The sequence below is a fragment of the Vidua macroura genome, chromosome 5 (genome assembly GCF_024509145.1).
Source record: "Vidua macroura isolate BioBank_ID:100142 chromosome 5, ASM2450914v1, whole genome shotgun sequence".
NCBI lineage: Eukaryota > Metazoa > Chordata > Aves > Passeriformes > Viduidae > Vidua > Vidua macroura.
The window spans coordinates 17,830,210-17,849,830 of NC_071575.1; the positions used below are offsets into that span (position 1 = coordinate 17,830,210).

The window sequence follows — 19,621 nt, forward strand, 5'->3', positions numbered from 1 at the left end:
TTTTAACATTATTTTTCTAAAGTGCATTGGAATATATTTTTCTCTGTGTTTATCATTATAATGCTTGAACACATTAACAGAGTAATCAGACAGGAAACTAGATGGATATCTACTTTTTTGCAGTGTTAAAATTTTGTATCTCGTTAATTTAATTCTAGTGTACTGTTCGCTTTGCACATTCCTTTTAGAGCAAACTCCTCACATTTTGCAAATAGAGACAAGTTGACGAAGTTGTGTTTTTCTGAAATTTTTTTATTTTAACATTCTTGTTGCAAAGATGCTGAGCAATATAAACTGATACTATTGCTTTTTCAAATTTATGACCAGTCATAGGAAGAACGGTTGATAAAAATCTGGCGTTTCACTTTCTCAAATTCCTAATCTTGTAATTCAAATATTATCTTTTCTTCAAATTTAAGGATACAGTCATACTACTGTTGCTGGTATCTAAAATGCCATAGCAGGGCACTAACTTGCTATAACAGCTACATTAATACAACTCCCCTGACTCCTCTGCATGCTGTTCCCTCAGGTCCTGTCACTGGTTGCCAGAGAGAAGAGATTGGTGCCAGCTCTCGTTCTTAACACTCTCTTTACTACATGAATTGTACTGCATTGAACAAAACTACCTTGCTGTAATGGCTTCTATACTAAATTAAGTTTGGAATAACAGTAGTTGTTATTTAAAGAGATTATAGAGGTTGAAGAGATTCACAGGCTTCTGGAAACTCACCTTTTAGCCAGAAAGCATTCAATCCGGATTGACTCCCAAAGGATTTTTATGCAAGGACCCTGCAAAAGTGATCACCAGAAGTGAATTTACGAGTTAAACAATAGGCATGGCTATGAACTGCCCACTTCTGGGTAGTTCTGGCTTCTTCGTTCTGAAAAACCTTGTCGTCTGACTGTACACAAAAGCTCAAAAGACTCAACTTCAAATTAATGTATCCCTTTTTCAAGACAAAAGATTTCACTATGAAACTGTAGCTCAACAATGAAAGTTTAAGACATTATGGTTACAGGTTTCTGCCACACTTCCTCTTAGAAATTGTCATGCCTGTAGCAAAGACAGCTGAGGAAGATGCATACTCCCATTTCAGCTGTTCAAATTTCAGGTTGGTATCCCTTCTTAAAGCCCTGTTGCAGATGTATTTGCAAATTTATGGGCACGTGCACATTTCCTTGTTCCATCTTGGCTGTGCAATGGAAACAAGTAGCAGAGAGATCAGGCAAACCACTAGGAATGGCAGAATCCTAAACCACTGCCCCTCAATCTGTTGAGGAAAACCTTCAGTGCAGGTAGCTCAGTGTGTAGCTGCAGTGCAGCTGCAGATTGAGCTCTGGGTGGCAGGAGCGCCAGAGGGGCAAGAGGCTGTGAACTGGTGGCAACCCTTTGCACAACAATGGAAGCAAAGGGCTTGTGGCATTGGCCTCATGATCAGGACACTCAGAGACATGGCAGGAGCCAAGGACGCAGCTGGAATATGTCAGACTACAGTGCGCATAGAATGGGAGGGTATAAAAGCTCAGGGCTTCCTTTATTCAGGATCCCTTCTCCAAGGCACCAACTCCAGCTCTTATTCTGTTGTTGCACTGTGGTTTTATTATTTTAAGGATCCAGATGCTGGAGACTGCTATTGGAAACTTGGGGTCAAACCAGTAAGGAGACCTGATCTGACTGTGGGAGTGTGGTGAGGGTAGGACTCAAGTGGGGCACCAATCGGTTGCTGGAGCCGCGAGTGCAAGGCAGCTTCAGTCCCAGCTTTGGTGGTACAAGTGTAACTGCCAGAGTGGTTCCTGGATAGTCACACAGGAAAGTTTCCTTAGCCAATCCACCAAGCACACCTGACAGGACTCTTACAACGGCTGTATCATAGATACTGTTTCACGACATACATGCACAGAGAAGCCTATTGGTCAGTCTGGTCCATATATGACAGACAAAAATTTTATTCATATTTAGCTTAATTTTCAAGAAAACAAAAATGCTGTTTTTCACACCTTCAATAGGAAGAACATGATCTTTCTTTGCCTTAACAAGAGAGAACAGGATTCTCCATTACCAGCTTAGTAGGTGACTGGTACTTCTGCCGAGAAGTCTTGAACATATTCTGTTGAATATGTGTTCTTCTTGAACACACATTCTGTTCTATAGTTTCTTGTGTAAGGACACAGCCATGGGTCTCTCTCCTAGACCTGACCCATGCCTCATGGGACAGACCACCTGCTGGTCAGTTCTGCCTGTGGCTGTGGTACAAAGAACACCAAGTGCTAGCTCATGTCAAAGCAGGCTGTGTGTTTTTCTCCCCCGTGCCTGAGGCAGAAATGGAGGGTGGATGAGGAATAGCCACTTGTGGTTTTGACCTGAAGCTCACCCAGGCTAAGCCATGTGCTTCAGATTCACCTAAAAGCAGAGCCAACAGGCACCCTTTGGTTTCTTGGCCCTCTTGAACCTCAACGTGCGTTACCAAACAACTCCAAACTTCTGGGCTTTGGTCAGGCACAGCCCTAGCCCAGAAGCGGGACATGAGATGTGATAAGGAACGAGCAGTGAGCATTGCAGGTCACTGATAATGCAGCCTGGCGGATTTCAGGCGGACTTTCGAAGGTGTCGGAGGGGCTGCAGAGCCACATAGTCCGGAGCTCCTGTGGCGGGAAGCTGCGAAGGGAAGGGAGGAAGGCAGGAAGGAAGGGAGGTTGGGCCGGCTGCTCCCGGCACCGCCCTTCGGTGCGCCACAGCGCCCCCTAGCGGCAACGGCCGCAGCGCGCCCCGGCGCTTAATGCGTCTACCCTTGCACGGCTGTGCGCCAAGGGGCGGGGCCACTGCTCATTTAAATATCACGGGGGCGTATTTGCATGCCACCAAGATGGCCGGCCCTGCGATTGGCCGGTTCCGGAGCAGCCCCCCACTGCCGGCCCCTGTGCCCACGGAGGGGGCGGAGCCAACCCAGAGAGGGGAGGAGACACGGGGTTCATTTGCATAGCGGCCCGGCGTGTGCGACGGGGGGAGGCGGTGTTGGCGCCCGGAGCGCGTTGCGAGTTTGAATCGGCGGCTGCGGCGGCGGCGGCGGCTGCTCGGGCGGGAGCTGCGCGGGACGCGAGGGCGCAGGTACCGCGGGGCGCGCTCGGGGCGCGGGGGCATGGCGGGCAGGGCACAGCGGCGGCATTGCTCGCTGCTCCGCGCGGCGGCGGCGGCTGCAGCTGCTGCAGCATCAGTGCGCATGCGCCGGGAAGCTGCAGCGCTGTTCGCGCGCATGCATGGGAGCACGTGACCTGGCTCCAGTGCAGCGGCGGTGGCGCGCGTGCGCGTCCCCGTTGCATTCGCGCGGCGGCGGCGGCGCGGATACAGGTGGGTCTGACGGGGGCGCGCGCCGGGCAGCACCGGGCACCCGCCTGGGCGCGACCCGCCTCACGCGGCCTGGGCGAGGCGAGGCGAGGTAAAGCGCGTGTTTGGGTGGGACAGAGGCGCGTCCGGCGCCTCGAGAGCGTTCCCTCGCTCCCTGCCGGAAATGGACCGGCGGGGTCTGGGTGGTGCTGGGCGCCGCCGGGAAGGGCCGCGCCGGCGCGGCGGGCGTGGGACGTCGCAGGGCATGGACTGTGGAAGCAACGAGGGGAAACTGTTGGTGGTGTTCCTATACTGGTAGGCACCAGGGCGCTATTTCTCTACTTTATGGATATGCTTGTTTATTGGAAACCAGACAGTTTCTGTATGAGAACAGAGAAAGCTGAGTTGTACTTACTCGTGTGATGCCACCAGTAAACAAGGCCTGAGCGGCTCCTCGAGGTGTCATGGCCGCCCACATCAGGCAGCATGGCAAAGGAGTTTAAGCCATGTGCTAAGTTAAAGAAGGTACATTCGAACCTCTCCTCTTCCTTAAGCTTAAGTATTTTAAATATCGAAACTCTTGACAGTTAAGTGTTTTTTTTCTTTAATTCTGAGGCCTGGTGTAACTCTGCCCTTGAGTAGTTTATTCTTCTAGCAAATCCATCTTTCTGGATTTTGCAGTCGTTGGCAGATATTCCGTGGGAATGTTGATAGTAGGATATTTTGTTGCTTAACAGTAATCTTGAAATCATTCTAAGTAGTGTCATATGACTGTGATCCTTAACATAGATAGACTTACCGGAAAAGTTGGCGGGAAATGTTGATAGAAAAATACTTGCTTAAAATAAAGGAGTGAACAGCTCTGCTGTTCCAGGAAGCAGTCAGTGAGCTTAAAAGTGCAGGCTTCAGTCACAGAAAAATATCACACTTCTAGACATTCACTATGCGGAAGTAAGAGCATGTTAGTAGATATGCTTGTTTAATATCTCAAACTATACAAGGAAATGCAGTACTAGTATGAATATTAGAACTTAATTCTGCAGGATCAGAATATTTTATAAGCATGCTATTTGTCTCTCTTCTGGAAGTTAAAATATATGCTTGCGCTTGTTACAGTTCAGAATACTTATATTTTCAAAAGCGGAAGAGTGAAGAACGTTCTTAATCTCTGCTTAAATGTGGAATTAATAAGTTAAATAAGAAATCTGTACGCAACCATCAGCTATCAATGTAAAAAATAAGTGGTTTTCTAATTAGGTGTTGGTTTTTGCAGTGCTACAGGAAGGTATGAAGGAGAGTGTTGCTGCAGGTATTAAGAATTTCTTGAAGGGGAAGAAACCAAACACAAAAACCACTGCTGTTTGATACATGATCTTGGGTAGGTAATGTCTCAGTTTCAGATTTATGAAATGGGGCTAATGGTTGTTGTCAAGCCTATTATAAAATAAATTTGCTAATAATTGCGTGAGGATTTATGCATTTCATGAATCATGGTAACTGCACCCACTATTTTCGACATATGGCAGTTATTATTTTATGTGCTCCAAAAGTACCGAGCTAAATTTCAGTGTGTATATAATCTAGAGAACATTATATTAATAATTTTGGATTCTTATTACATTTTTAGTTTAGAATACTTAGAACATTGCTTTGGAGTAAATGGTGTTTTTATCAGCTGCAACCTTTCTACCAGCTGTAGCAGTGCTGAGCTGGTGCTTTCTGTGGTAATGTGGAACAGTGTTGTATTTTGCTGTATGCAATAACTTATCAAGAGTGTCTTGGATGTCATGTAGACTTGAAACTAGTCATAGCATCATTTGTAAAATGATACAACAATAACTATATGCATCAATTTAAATAGTTGTTTTGATGCTTTTTTTACAAAACCTCCAATCTACCTCATATGAAGTCTGTTTTCAAGGAGATGCTGATTCTAATAGACACACACATCTTTTTTGCCACATTTCCTGTACCTTTATAAGCTGTAGCTTGTATTATTGTAGTCATTTCACAAATTTAAAAAATCAACATTAACTGTAGCGTGTGAATTTCTCTATAAAAGCTCCTTTAGTAACGCTTCCCTTGGGGACATAAAACAGATGAGCGTATGCTTTCTTACCATCATTGGTGGAAGGTGATTTTGACAGCCAGGAAAGAGCCTGAACAACTTAATAAAAGTTACTAGTTAATTATTAATTTTAAATACTAATTTTACAGAATTCTTTGCAAACAGAAACGTTTTGCATGTTCAGTGAGTTCTAAAATACTGATTTGTCATTAGTAACTTGATTTTAATTTGCCTTGTATTTGTGTTTCCTGTTACAAACTAAAAATAATTTTAAGGTGAAAAGGAGCTGACTAAGCCAAATACTCTAATTTGTTTTCAAAATAAGGGGAAAAAAATTTATTTCTCATTTAGGTGTTTTAATGATGCAACTATATATTAGGTTTATTTCAATTTAATTGTCAGAAACTATATGTATGGCAAAAATGTCAAGTTTATTCATGGAATGTAAGCCAAAAGATCCTTTAAACCAGTATGTTGTTCTTACTTAATAGTTTGCATGTTAATGTTTTTGGGTTTTTTTTTCTATGTGTTCTACCCTTGGTGTTTTTTCTATATTATGGGATAGTTCCATGTTTACATTATGATTTTATTTTGAGAGTTACGACAATGACACATGTTCATCACAATTTTCGTAAGGGGTAATAAATGAAGAAAATAAGTTGCAAGTTACAAAACTGTTATGTGAGTATGGGGAATTGGGATTTTTTTTCCCCCCTCCCTGATACATTTTTATTTAATACTGCTCTTAAACGCAATGAAATCTAATGTTATTTATAATTTTGAGAAACATCTCTCATTCGTCTCCTTGGTTTTCTCTAGTACGTGACGTTACTCTGAGAGATTGACCTATTCACACAAAATAAGTGGGAGTTCGTGAACTGGTCAACATAATGCTGCTTTCATGATGTATATTTGTAGTCCTGGTGTTTCACTTCTACTCACTGCACTGTGTGTACTGCATGAAAAAATTCTAGTTCCGCTGTACAGTAAGAAGCTGTTTATCAAGCAACAGTCACTTATCCAAATACAGGATGGAGAGTAAGATAGGGCTGTTGTGTGTGGCAAGTGTGGGTTTTTTTTGTTTTTGGGTTTTTTTGTTTGTTTTTGTTTTTGTTTTTGTTGTTGTTGTTGTTTTTTTGTTTGGTTTTTTGTGGGTTTTTTTTGTTTTTGTGGTTTTGTTCGGTTTTGGGTTTTTTTTGTTTTGGGTTTTTTTGGGGGGGTTTTGGGGGGGTTTTTTGTTTTGTTTCGGGTTTTTTTTGACAGCTAATTAAAAGCAGAAAGTTGCTTTCTAAAGTCATCTTTTTCTTGTCAAGTCAGCTGTAGAATGTCTTAATCTCTGAATATGGTTTCGGTATGAATTGCATAATACCTAATATTTAACATTTCTCTACTTTGGCTTTGGTTTAGATACTAAAGCCTACTGGATGATGCCAAAGAAAGTAACTTAAAATATTTTTAATACTTGGTTAGGAGAATCTGGAACATAGATTGTGTCAACTTCTAAGTTCTGGTTATCTTCTTAAGAGCATAATTTTACATGATATTGTGGAGATCTTAGTTTTTATTTGGCTGAAAAGATCTTGTGTATTGTTGGTAGTGTTTTTAGAGGTCTTCGTTTTTTGTTCATGTTCAGGTTTTTCTGACTTTTTTTTCCATTTTGTATTTTTATAGTAATGGCAGTCAAGAAATTCTTGATTTTATGTGTACAATGCTTAAGTCTTTGAAAGCATCTAAGTGAAGTACAGTATCAGTCTATAAAAGTGAGTGTCATTAGTTGTAAATATAAAGCACTGATATTCATTATCTAGAAACTGTATCTTCAGAATGCAATATTTTTTTTTACTGTGGTGAACAATGGAAGTGTGATTCAGAAAGGGGAGTCTGTTTTGTTAGTTTGGAGGGGAATCTTTTATCTTAAATTGCATATTCTGGTTTTAATGAACGTTCTAGTTCTTAATGCTGTTCTTCCTTGACTGTTTGTCTGAACATATATATAGGCCAAAAAGCATTCCAAAGTTGAAAGTAGATTTTTTCAGTTGCATATGACTTTTATGTAGCTTTGTATTTCATGCTTTCATTTGGTTTTGTAGTAGATACAGTTTAAAAAGCCAGAATGCTTTAATTGAAAAATAAATCATAATCATGGAATAGTTTGGGTTGGAAGGGACTTTAAAAATCATCTATTCCCAACTGCCCTGCAATGTGCAGCGAGACCATCCATTAGACATGGTTGCTCAGAGCCCCATCCAACCTGACCTTGAAAAACCTACACGGGTGAGGCATTCCCAACTTAACCGCCCCACAGTACAGTGCCTCACCACTCTCACACGAAAGGATTTTTTCCTAGTATCTAATATAAACCTACTGTTTTTCAGCTTGAATCCATTACTTCTCATTCTATAACTACATAACCTTGTAAAAAGTCTTTTTCCAGCTCTTTTGTAGACTCCTTCTATAATCACTGGAAGGTCCCTGAAAGTGTCTACAGAGTCTTTCCTCTTCCAGACTTAACAATCCCAGTTCTCTCAGCTTTTCTTTTTGGGAGAGGTGATCCATCTTTCTAATCAGCGTGGTTGCTTACCTTTGGACTCACTCCAACAGGCTCATGTCCTTTTTTATGTGAACATTTGTTGCCAATTGTTCTATTTGTAGTAGTTCTTACAAAACTTGTTTGTTTTCACTAAATATAAAGCATAGTAAGTATCAAATATAATTATTAGTTATTAATAATTATTAATTATTAATACCTGTAAAGTTTGTGCAAACAAACAGCTGGAGTGAGGAGAGGCTACCAGTGTTGGCAGTGAGGGAGCTTTGAATTCTGTGTTGTTTTGGGGGGATAACTTGCTGTCAATCAGTACATATGCCAGTGTCCAGTCACTTCCTTGGTGTAGTAAGGCACCAGTGATAACCCGAGTAAGAAACAGCAAGACAATGTTTATAATCTGTAGGAAATGTGGATTCGCTAGTTCCATTGCTCACTCCTTATCTTGTTTAGTACTGCTGGTGTATTTTTTTTTAATTGCCTGTATATTTAACAGCAAAATCTGCCCTCCCCTTTCCATTCCTTCCCCCATCTTTCAGGGTGTTTTTGGAAGTAAAGACTCCGTTGTAGGTGTAGCTGAGAGCATGGTACTAATTATACGGTATTAAATAACTGTCTGATTTTTAGTGGTATGTCAGTTTCCATCCCATCATAGTGGAACAATTCACAACATTGTGTAAATGTCTGTATGTTGTATAAATACCTTTTATGTTTCTTTGGGAAAGCTTTTGTTTGGGAAATGAAAGTAAACTATGCCTTTTGTTATATTTTGAGCTGTGCTTGTTAAAAATTATTAAAAACTGTACATAGGAAATACTAGCTCTTATTTCTTTCATGAACCAACATCAAATCATTTGAGAACTTAGAAAATTAGATGGCTGCATGCAAAGTACTTTTTTAAAACTTATTTTAAAAAATATTTAGCTCAACTAATAAAGGTACTTTGCTATGGGTAACATGAATTATTGTAATGCAGGAAAAATGTTTTCCTCTTCCAGATGTGGTTTCTGAAAATGCTTTCAAGTAAACTCCCATAGTCAATACACAAATTTTATTAATTATATGGCTACGGATACGAGAGATAGAATAAATACACAGGTTATTTTAGCAACTGTCATTTTGTGCTGTCTCAATCATTATCTTTCATTTCACAGTAGTGTAAAGAAATGTTATAGTAAAAAAAAACCCAAACAATTTCCCAAACAAAAACACATCCCTCTTGTCTCCCCCCACAAAAGAAAAACCCCAGCCAAACAATCCAAAAGCTGCCATGTTACTTCTAGCTTTGCCTCCAATATGTTGCAGTTTCCATAAGGTCATTTTTAAAAGAAGTTGCATTCAATTTTTGTTTCTTTGAGACATGTGTTTAAACACATTAACATAACTGCTTGCTAACTTCAGTCAATGCACTGATAATTTCCCTCTTTGGTCCTACCATCAAGCAGCTTGGAATAATGAAGAGTCCTTAAATGTTGTGCAGACGTTTGTTTTTCTTAACTTCAGTATTCCTTATCTCATGATTATGAGCTCTTTTCTTTCCCCCAGCAGTTTAGGTAGTGTTTATTTGTGAAGTCCTAAGTGAGAGCCAAGATGTTTCTTGAAGTCAGTCTACTGGCGTGTGTGAAAATAGGAATACAAAAGGGTTTCAGTGGATACTGTTTAGAGACTTCAGTTGAAATGTGTACGAATAGTAGTTTCTCCTGAATTTTGTCAGTGTAAGAACTGTTTTGTCTACTTAATGTTAACTAACACATAAAACCCTACATAACAAAACAAAAATGATCAATAAAGGAAGAGGGTAAGTGAGAAAAGTGGGTAGAATGTGGTTTGGACACAAGGATTTGTGGATGATACATAGCTAACTGTTTTCTAAGCATCTAATTTGAGCAAAAGAAAGTGTTCGTGCTTTGGCTGTTCTCTCCTGCCCTTGTTATGTTTAAATGCATAAAATCTTGTCTGAAGGGCAGAAATTTCTGCCTGCCCTTGATTCTTCAGGGAAGGAGCCCTGGTATGAACTGTAGTTCTATGTAATGATATTTAAGAGGTGTGTGCAAAGGTGATATTACTTACACAGAGCAATACTTAGAGAAACAATAGGATGCCATTCTCTTGCAATTTTTGTTTGAAGTTCTTGAGAAATTGGGGAAATGGAAGCCCTGTTTTAATTTATGACTACAGCAAGTGAACTTACTGAGATGATATTGGAGTGTTTTGGCATGTTATCAAAAGAGGGCAGGATTAAAGGTTGTTTGGAGTCTTATCATAATGTGTTAAGTCTAACGTCCGTTCTCTAGTCTTATAAAAATGCTTTATTTTCTTGGCATTTTGACTAGAGAATCTGTAGAAATGCCATGCTAAGCAGCAATGAAAAAAATTGTAGTCACATGGTAGAATGGAATTACACATTAGTGTAGGTTTAGTTTAACATTTTCTGAGCCAAAGCAGTTTCAGAGGACTTATTCCATTCATAACTCTATATCTACTTAAACATCAGATTTTATTTTAAAATCAGTTTGATTAATAACTTTTAACACACTTTTAAACACATTTTAGTAACATGTGTGTTAATGGAGATATGTTGAACTGGACATTTAAGTTAATGCATATGATTTCCTACTATTCAGTAAGATTTTTTTGCATCCATGTGTCTGGGTTAATGTATTAGTGCCTCTGCCTGTTGCTGAAGCTTTCTGACAAGGCAGGATATTTTATAGCAACAGGACTGTGACATGGATTCTGTTTTCTCTGGCTCAGAGAAAGAGTTCTGTGAACCTTTTTTGCAAACTTGTTATTTTGCCTGTTCAAACCTATTTAAGTCATTGTCATCCATACGGCAAGCGTTACATAAAACGCAGTGTTGTACAAGCACAGCTTGGATTCTGGGTTAGAATGTCCCTATGTTTTTGGTGATATTCTTGAAATAGTAAGACTTGAAGTCAGAATTCACCTTTTGATGTACAAATTTTGTAGATATACTGAACACAGAATTATATTTCTATTGGGGAAATCAAAGTATATGTATATTTGTTACACAAATGAAATATTTAAGTTTGAATTTTGAAATCTTACAAGTTACTGTAAATTTTTACAAGCTAAAGGTGTGGTATATATGATGTTCAGAGTAAGCAACATGGAGTATATAATCAGATAATAGAAAATTTTTCTTTTTAATTGGTTGTAGACTTAATTTTTACTTTAGTACAAGGTGTTGGTGAAGAAAAGCTTCATTGCAGTGGGTAGTTTTAAATTATCTGTAATGAATTTGTTCTCCAATGTTCACAAGTTTGTTTTTTGAGAAATATGTCTTTTGAACTTCAAGTATATTTTAATTTAGTTTTCGAAATCTGTACCATACTATCAGAGACAGTCAGTGGACCTGTCTCATATGTGGCATGTGCTCTTTCTTGTACTGCAGGTCATGCTAATACAAGGACAAAAGGAAAAGCCAGATGGTGTATTTTGCCATTTTTTAAGTTAAAAATACTGACTGTAGTGCTGATGAGTGCATCAGACAACTACTGCTGCCATGATTAATCAATCCTGAAATAACTAGCTACAGCTGGCAGTAGACATGAACACTTACATAAGTCTAGACCTTTTCATGGTTGGAGGGCATGTTCTTCTACTTTTTAGGGGGGAGTGACTTACTCAGTTGGGCTAATTTTGGATCACAAGACTATTTTTTGTTAGAAAGCTAGGTATAATTCAACACTAATTTTCTTTAGAATTGTCCCATGGATTCTTGGAGGTATTTTGTTTTAAAATAGACAAATTTTGATTATGTAGAAGAGAAGTAAAGCAGGTATAGAGGAGCTCCCTCCAGATCCAGCGCTGCCTCTATGAGAGTGTGTGGTTGGTTATTATTTATTATATTACTATAATTAATAACGAACATCATTATTTTTATTACCATAAACAGATAGTAGAGCGAAACCCATATAGGATTTAATTTTGTGTTAAACTTGTGTCTTTGGCTAACAATCCCCTTCTCCCTGCCATAGGTTCTCAAACCAGTTCTTCAGGAACTGCTGTGTTACAAGATTCCATCAAAATTCCTTAAGTGATTCTAGATACAGCTCTTCTTTGAAAAGCTTAGACAACAAGCTGCATTGCAGTCATAAAGAATTAGATGCTTGATTTCTGCAAGCGCTGAAGTTCTAGAATGTTCTTGAGATTTTTGCTATCTTTCTTATAAAGTGAACATCTTTTTTTTCTCCCCAAGTAAAATTTCTATTGGGCAACTAATATTACAGACTATTTTGAAGTAGATGGAGCAGTACAAAGCTATAGATTCTATAGATTAATTTCTTAAGTGGGTTGTTTTTTTTTTTTTTAAGAAGCACTGAAGTGAGGCTGCTCTTGAAAACTACTCCCTAATGTTTGTCGGCTCTGTATCCGTGACTGTTAGTATGTGATATGAATTCTGAACTGCCTTGCACTTGTGGGAGATTTGACAAACTGTGGGTCACAGGCCTAGTAGGGCTGCCTCTTGCTCATTTTTGGTTTATTTTGATTTTCTCTTTACCAGTGGTGCTAGGAAGCTGCAATGCTGCAGCTGTGCATTAACCACTTCCTGCCTGTCAAAGAAACCGCTCCACTGCTCACACAGACCCACCCTTTCCACCTCTGCAGTTTGTTGCAGTGTGGTAAAGACAGAGGTGCTTTGCTGTGTAAATGTTTTACCTGCTGCTGAGATGTCACTGATTGGCTTTAGTGAACGTTGCAGCCATCTTAGTCTTATTTTCAGTACAGCTGAGACAGAGCAGTTTCAGAATGGCTTTTCAGTATAGCAGTTCAGCTTGACTGTGTGCAAGTGAGCAGAGCTGTTAGCATCACATGCTTCAGACCTTAGAAGGGAGCACCAGCTCTACTTTGCTGAGAAGCAATTTAAAACTTTTGTTAGGCATAGTTAAAACTAATTCTAAGCTATATAAAATACGTCGCAATGCCGTTGTCTTTTTTTCGGTCAATTTTAGTGGGTTTCAGTTTTTTGTTGATTTTTTTTTTCTTTGTGGTTTGGTTTTTGGAGTTCAGTTTTCATTTGGTTTTTTTGTTTTTTGGTATTTGGGGTTTTTTTGGCTTGTGCTTTTTTTGTTTTCTCTTTGGTTTTGCACAGAACTAATTCACAGACACATCTTGTCTCAGTTACAGGATAGATTAGATGGGACAGAACAGGTTAAGTATCATATCTGTCTTGCTAATAAAATTACTTTGTTTTGGCTTACCCTTCTTAGCAGACCAGAAGAGCACTCATTCTGTGCTGTCCGTTTCTCAAATGCTTTCCTCGTACTTTAACTGAAAAATGAAATAAACTCTTTACAAACTTCCTTAAATTTTTGTAACCGAGCAATTAGATTTGATTATCATGTTTTCAATGTGCAACTTTTCCAATGGTAGATAATTACCATGCCTATATAAATACATTAGATAAACAGTGATTATATAAATGTTAACTGGTTTGCACTTAACTGTTTTGCAGCACTTACTTGCTACTCAAGAATAACACTACAAATTTTATGGAATTACTGCAAATGAGAAGATGGAAGTTTTGAGGCTTATTCTTACTTCTTTTCTATAACTTAATTGAAATCTGAGTTTCCAAGTGGTAATGGTTTCACATGGCTTCATGTATTCTGTTGTGTGGTTCTGGTTGGTGACCTAGCTGTCATTCTTAAAACTCATTAGAAGGTACTGTTTGTGTCCTGGGAGATGAAGGTAGGAGAAAAGTAATGCTCAAGGTTTTTTTGCTGAGCAGTTGGAAAACAGAAGAGAAGAAAGAAGGCATTTTTGTTTATGACTTTCTATAATTTTCTTGTTCTGTGTCTTAACCTAGTTCAGGTCTTCATGGGTTCTCTAAGCTGCACATAAGTTAAACCAAGAGTAAGTAAACAGGAATCTTCTCGAAGTTCTCCAGAAATATCAGGAGCAGCTGATGAGCTGGGTAACTCACCAGTAGGTAGATCATAGTATTTCCTGGCTGAAATTGAACTTAGTGCTAGGGCTATGGAAGCTAGTCTCAATGCCAACAAGTTTAGTCCTTCCTCAGAATTTCTGCACGTTAATTTGATGCTTTCAGTATAATCTATAACAAAGCACTTTGTGGTTTAATTAATATTAAATATCTGTTCTCATATATTATCTTACACAGTTAATGGCAACACAGTGTTTATAAAGACACTGAGTATTCTGCGCAGACATTGCATGTCTGATTCTCAGGAGACGTTGTTTCTCCATGTTTATTTTGTTCGTTTGATAAAAAGAAATAAAGTCAGTAAAATACAGAATTTTTAAGGTGAGATGGTTTTGTGACTTCAATTAACAGTAAATTTTAAGTAATTTGTCATAGAGTTTTTCTGCTTTAGGGTAAGAGAAGAGCAATGAAATACGTGGTTAGAGGTGGTGATGAAAAGAAGGTAGTTAGTTTTGTTATTTTTGTTGCTAGTGGAGCTTTGTTAGGTGAACTTGATTTACAGCAGATTTTAGTTCATAGTGGCTTTTTTGATTGGGTAAGATAGTTAAGATCCTGGGAAGATTTGGGTCCTTTTAAATGTCTGAAAATTCAAACCACAAATTCTAATTAAACACACTTATTTTGATAAAATGTGAAGTTTTGACATACATTTACTTCATCTAATGAATATCAATTAATAATGCAGTGCAACAACAATCTTACTGTTTTTCTGCAAGATACTCGATGAGTTATCCTTACCCCAATATTATAAATGACTGATATTTGTGTTTGTATAGTTTTTAGTCAGTTATTATTCATTAGTTCCAGATGTTAGTAACTTATATTGTTCACAGGAAGCAGAAACATTTCATTCTTTGAGGTTACCAAAATCCTACTTTATAATCTCTGAAGGGGATGAAATTTTATGTCTAAAACATACTTTACCATACACATCCTGTGGTGGTTTGTTGTTTTTTTTTGTGGGTTGGATTTTTGATTGGTTGGTGTTTTTTTTAAAGAAAACAGCAGACATATAAATAAATAAATAAATTATATATATATATATATATATATATATATATATTAGCCTAGTGCTATTTGTTTTGTTGATCTAAAATTTTTCTGTTAAACTGCTTTAATGGAAGCATGAAAAGTATTTTGGAGAATCACTATAAGGAGTGTTTTTTCATATGTATTACATTTGAATAAAATACTGTATTTTCAGACCTTTTAGTGACTTTGTTGCCCATGGGTTTTTTTTTTTTTTATCTTTTTTTTCTTTTAGTGACTTTGTTCCCCATGGGTTTTTTTTCTCCTGTGAGCTGAGTAAGCTTACTCCCATTTTGCAGAAAATGTATGGAGCGATTACCAGAGCACAGATAAAAGCTCTTGTCTCTGTTTCCCATTCTCTTTGGTTTCCTTTGCTTTTTAACAGGCCATTTTGAACACACATCCATTTTTGGAAGTGCTGTACAAAATGACTGACTGACACAGCAGGGAGCTGTAGTGTTTTATTCCACGAACTGCATGGGTAGTGTGGTTTGGTTTGGGGTTTTGTTGGTTGGTTTTCTTTTTTCTTTCCTAAAGTAAGTGTTGGAATGCTAAAAGTATGGTGGGTTTTGCATATGGGGTACATTGCCATTTTCAGAAATCCAAGTACATTGTAAGGCTTTTTTTATGGTTGTACTAGTAGCCGAAAGCCGTAATCTCTTCTCTTTTCACTCCCATGCTGTTAATACTTTGGGTTTTACTAATCAAAAAGAAAATGGAAACGACCAATTTATGTGCAAAGGAACAGGGTACTTGAGTGGATGCTGAAACACCTAAACCCCCCCCAACTTTTATTAAATACATAAATTAGATGTATATGCTTTGAATTAGAAATAGATTCGTGTAATGAAGTAATGACTTCAACTGAATTGATTGCAATACAGTTTTAACACAAGATGCGTTGTCAGATTGCGGTCAGTATTCCTGCATCTGTGTATTCTAGAAGAATTAGCTTCATACTGCTGATAGGTAAACTTAAGGACAGACTGTTAGGAGTGAAATAAATTCCTATTACGGTAGTAGTCTCAAATCTACTTGATTTTTGAAGAGAAACAAAATTTCCAAAAGAAAAACAGTAGTTTACTCTGAAAAAGTGTATAGATTCTTTTTTTCCCCCTAGCAAATACTGTACTTAAAAAGAAGAATTTCTTTGTAATGACTTTATTTTTTCATTTATGCACCAACTTATTTGGATAGTTTTGCATTACTAAATCATAGTTGCTTGGAACCATTCTAACATGGTCTGATTATTTTTTATGTTCCTCTTAAAGTTCTGAATTGTCTCAATTTGCACAGCTGCATCTTCTATTTTGATAGAAATTTCAGGAGCAAACCATTTCAGGCAGGATTTGAAATGGACTGGAACAGACTGTTGAATGAATGCAATACTGTTTAATATATAGAAATCACTTTAAAACAGCTGACTTGTTTGGTTCTTTAGGTGGAAATAAATGGTTACCAAGTTCTTAGAACTGTTTGGAATCTTAAATACTTAATCACGTTATGACTGTTATTAAACAGTTGAATTGTTCCTTTATATTTTAGCTGTAAAATTTAATAGATTTTTAAAGCATGTACTGTCTTTGAAGGAATTATGAGTAAGCCAAGTTTTTTTACTGTCTTCCATCATCTTGATTTTCAGGTTGAGATCAGTCAGCTGCTTAGTAAATAACAAAATTCTGCATGTAAATGTAAGTTAACAAAATGTGGGAGTTTTGAAGTTGATGAGAATACTCATAATGAGGATTTTCCATTTCTAGAAGAAAGGGGGTGCAACATATTAGACTGTTACAGCCTGGAACTTACCCAGTTTAGACACTTTCTCACCCCTTTTTTACAACAGAAAAGCGGAAAGAATTATTTTCAGTCTTCCCTCCCCCTTTTCCTGCCCTTCCTGTTCTTTCTGCTGATACAGGCTCTTGTTGTACAATATCTTCAAATAAACCACAGCAGCTAAGATAATGATTTGATAGACCATTTTCCGCTTCAGAAACGTACATATTTTTCTGTGTCTTTCAAACAGTAATGTGAGAAAATTTTGGCAATTACTAAAGTTTTAGCTGACTCTTAAGTGAATAGTAATTTGATCTGTTTTGTTTTGGAGAAGAAAAGTCGGGGAAAGGAATGTTTTGGACTTGTGTCAGAAGGCTCAGAGCTCTTCATTTTCATTTGCTCTGTGGTGGGTGTTTTTTGTTTGTTTAAGGTTTGTTGTTGTTTTTGTTTGGTTTGGTTTTTTTAGGTCAAGGTACTAGTGATAGATTTCATCATGGTTGGATTTATGGGGTTTTTTTTTCCTTTTTAGACAAAAACTCTGTGAGTTAAATGCTTCAATATTTAAAATTGTCTGGATTGGGGAAATCATTTTGTGTGACTTTTTTTCTCTACCTATTTTGAGAGAACTGAACTGATATTTTAAGATGTTGTCTTTGATTAGTACCTATTGAACCCATACTGTTAATAGTAGTTATTTTGAACACAGTTGGTCTTACTACTTTTGGCTGCAACATTTGCTCTTTAAGGTCACTTCTCCTGGGGGAGTAGGAAGTCGTTCGCATGTTGGAGGAAGAGAACTGGCTCTGAGAATAATAGAATAGCTTTTAGGCGTTTCCACCGACAGGGGTGAAACGTGGAAAAGGCAGGCAGACATTTTAGCTTTTTTCTGTAGTAGCAGTCACCGGAGAATTATGATTGAGTACATTATGGCTTGTTGTCTCAGAGTCTCCTATTAAAAACAAACAAACTACAAAATAAACTATGCTACTCTTTCCCCCACCCCCCGCCCGAGGGGGGGGGGGGGAAATCCCAAGCTGGAAAGAAAAAAAATCCCGCCCAAATCCAGTACTTTGGAGGCTGCTGAAGGTTCCCTGTACTTTATCTGGGGTCGGCAGACAGAGGCTGCCGCTGGCCAGGGGCTCAGCCCTACCCCAAGCACCCGCTCTGCCCCGTGTAACCGAGTTGGTGCGTTTCTAACTCCCAAATCAATGGCTCCTCCTCTCTGTGAAAACGTTTTGTGTTTGAAACTGAGCTTTGTCATAGCCAGTGGTGTGAGAGGGAGGGAGGTACAGTCAGGGGGTGCGGGTGACTCTGCCCGAACGTTCTGGAAGCGGGGTGGTGCTTCCCGCAGACTGCAGTGGCAGCGCTCGCCCGCGGGGGCTGCCGGCAAGTTCAGGCATGGACTTCCCATAGCGGACTGGAGCCTGGAACAGAAAATGCTCCAAGGCTCTTATTTCTGCAGTATGTGTTTTAATGTGTTATGAAACATACTATTATTCAGGTTTTCATGCATAACGCAATAGAGCTGGGGGGAGGGTAGGAACATGACTGTATTTGGGAAATCTAAGGGTTTTAATTTTTTTTTTTTTAAAGCAGCACTGGTACCCTTTCTTTTTAAGCTCAGAAGCTGTTAATCCAATGATTCATTCTGCAAATGACAACAGAATCACTGAAAGATGTATTATATATGCACTAACATACATAAATCAGTCTGAAAGACAAATCAAAATATATATATAACATAAAAGGGATGTTACTGATTGTCACTTTAATGTGACAGGCATTCTGGAATAATAATTAGCTTTCCCTTACAAATCACCCGGGTTGTGGATGCAAAGGTGAGGATAAATTAAAACAAGAAGTTAGGAATACTTTGCATTGCTAAATATTTTCAGATACAACAACAGTATTTTTTTGACATTACAGATGAGCATATTGTGTTATGCTCAAATAACCTGGAACCAGCTGTAATGAACAAATTATGCTTGCAGCAGAAAATGGGACATAAAATTTGACTGTATATAGCCTTGACACTGTTGGCATTCTAAAGAGGAACAGTGCAGGGACCTAGAAGAGGCCAGGGGTATAAAGCAGGCTCTTTTGGTCCTGAGATGCTCTGCCATGTTCAGATTAATAAGCATCCCTGTCTCCATTACTTTGCTTTTTCACAAATTGGTGCCAGGCTGCAACTACAGCTGCCTATTGCTAAATATGTAGCTAGCCAAACTTGATTTTATTTAAGGTTTCACGAATATGTGTTTATAGCTAGTATAACAAATAGAGTACCTATTTGCATTGCTTCTTTCCTGCCCTGAGTTCTTACAAGGCAGCAGGTGAGGGGGCAAGAGGTATTGGCGAATCATCCTTTACACACACACACACTCACGCTTAAAGCTTGGCTTCTTTTTTCTTTCCCCTAGAAAAGTACAGTGACTTTTAGAATAAACATCTGTCAAATGTAACTTATTCATTTATTTGATTGGACTTTGACTGGAAAGAAGAAGGTAAGAATTTTTAAAATTACGTATTAAAAGTCGAAGTGAGGCTGAAACCCAAGCTTCTGCCGCTACCTGTCACTGTACCTTACAGGTACTTGAAAAGATAATTCTGGTTGAGAGATTTTTTTTTTTTCTTCCTACACTTCACTAATTAAAAAAAGCTAAATGTGAAATAGAGACAACAAATTAAATGGCCAGACATGTTACTTTTCAGTATTAGGTTAAAAATGAATTTGTCTTACTTGGCACTAACATTTATTTCTTGTTGGAAATCTGCAAAATGCTGGAAATACTAGATTAAGAATACCTGGTTGCCGAGCATAATGGAATTTTTCTGGTGTTATTTCTTTTACTAGACCACAACTGTGAACAGTGTGTGTAGAATCCTACTTGAAACAGGCTGCAAGGTGAA

General features: G+C 38.3%; 1 protein-coding gene across 6 annotated transcripts in view; it reads left to right on the forward strand.

The window, feature by feature from the left end:
- Positions 1-1,979: 1,979 nt before the first annotated feature.
- Positions 1,980-19,621, forward strand: part of ATF7IP (activating transcription factor 7 interacting protein) — an 83,909-nt gene continuing 66,267 nt past the window's right edge. For 3 of the 6 annotated variants that reach the window (XM_053978900.1, XM_053978899.1, XM_053978896.1), the window contains exons 1-2: positions 3,450-3,640; positions 4,599-4,703. The gene's annotated coding sequence lies outside the window, so the exon portion shown is untranslated. Of the gene's footprint in view, positions 3,110-3,325; positions 3,350-3,449; positions 3,641-4,598; positions 4,704-19,621 lie in introns of those variants that run through there. The other 3 variants (XM_053978897.1, XM_053978898.1, XM_053978902.1) reach the window with 3 other exon arrangements.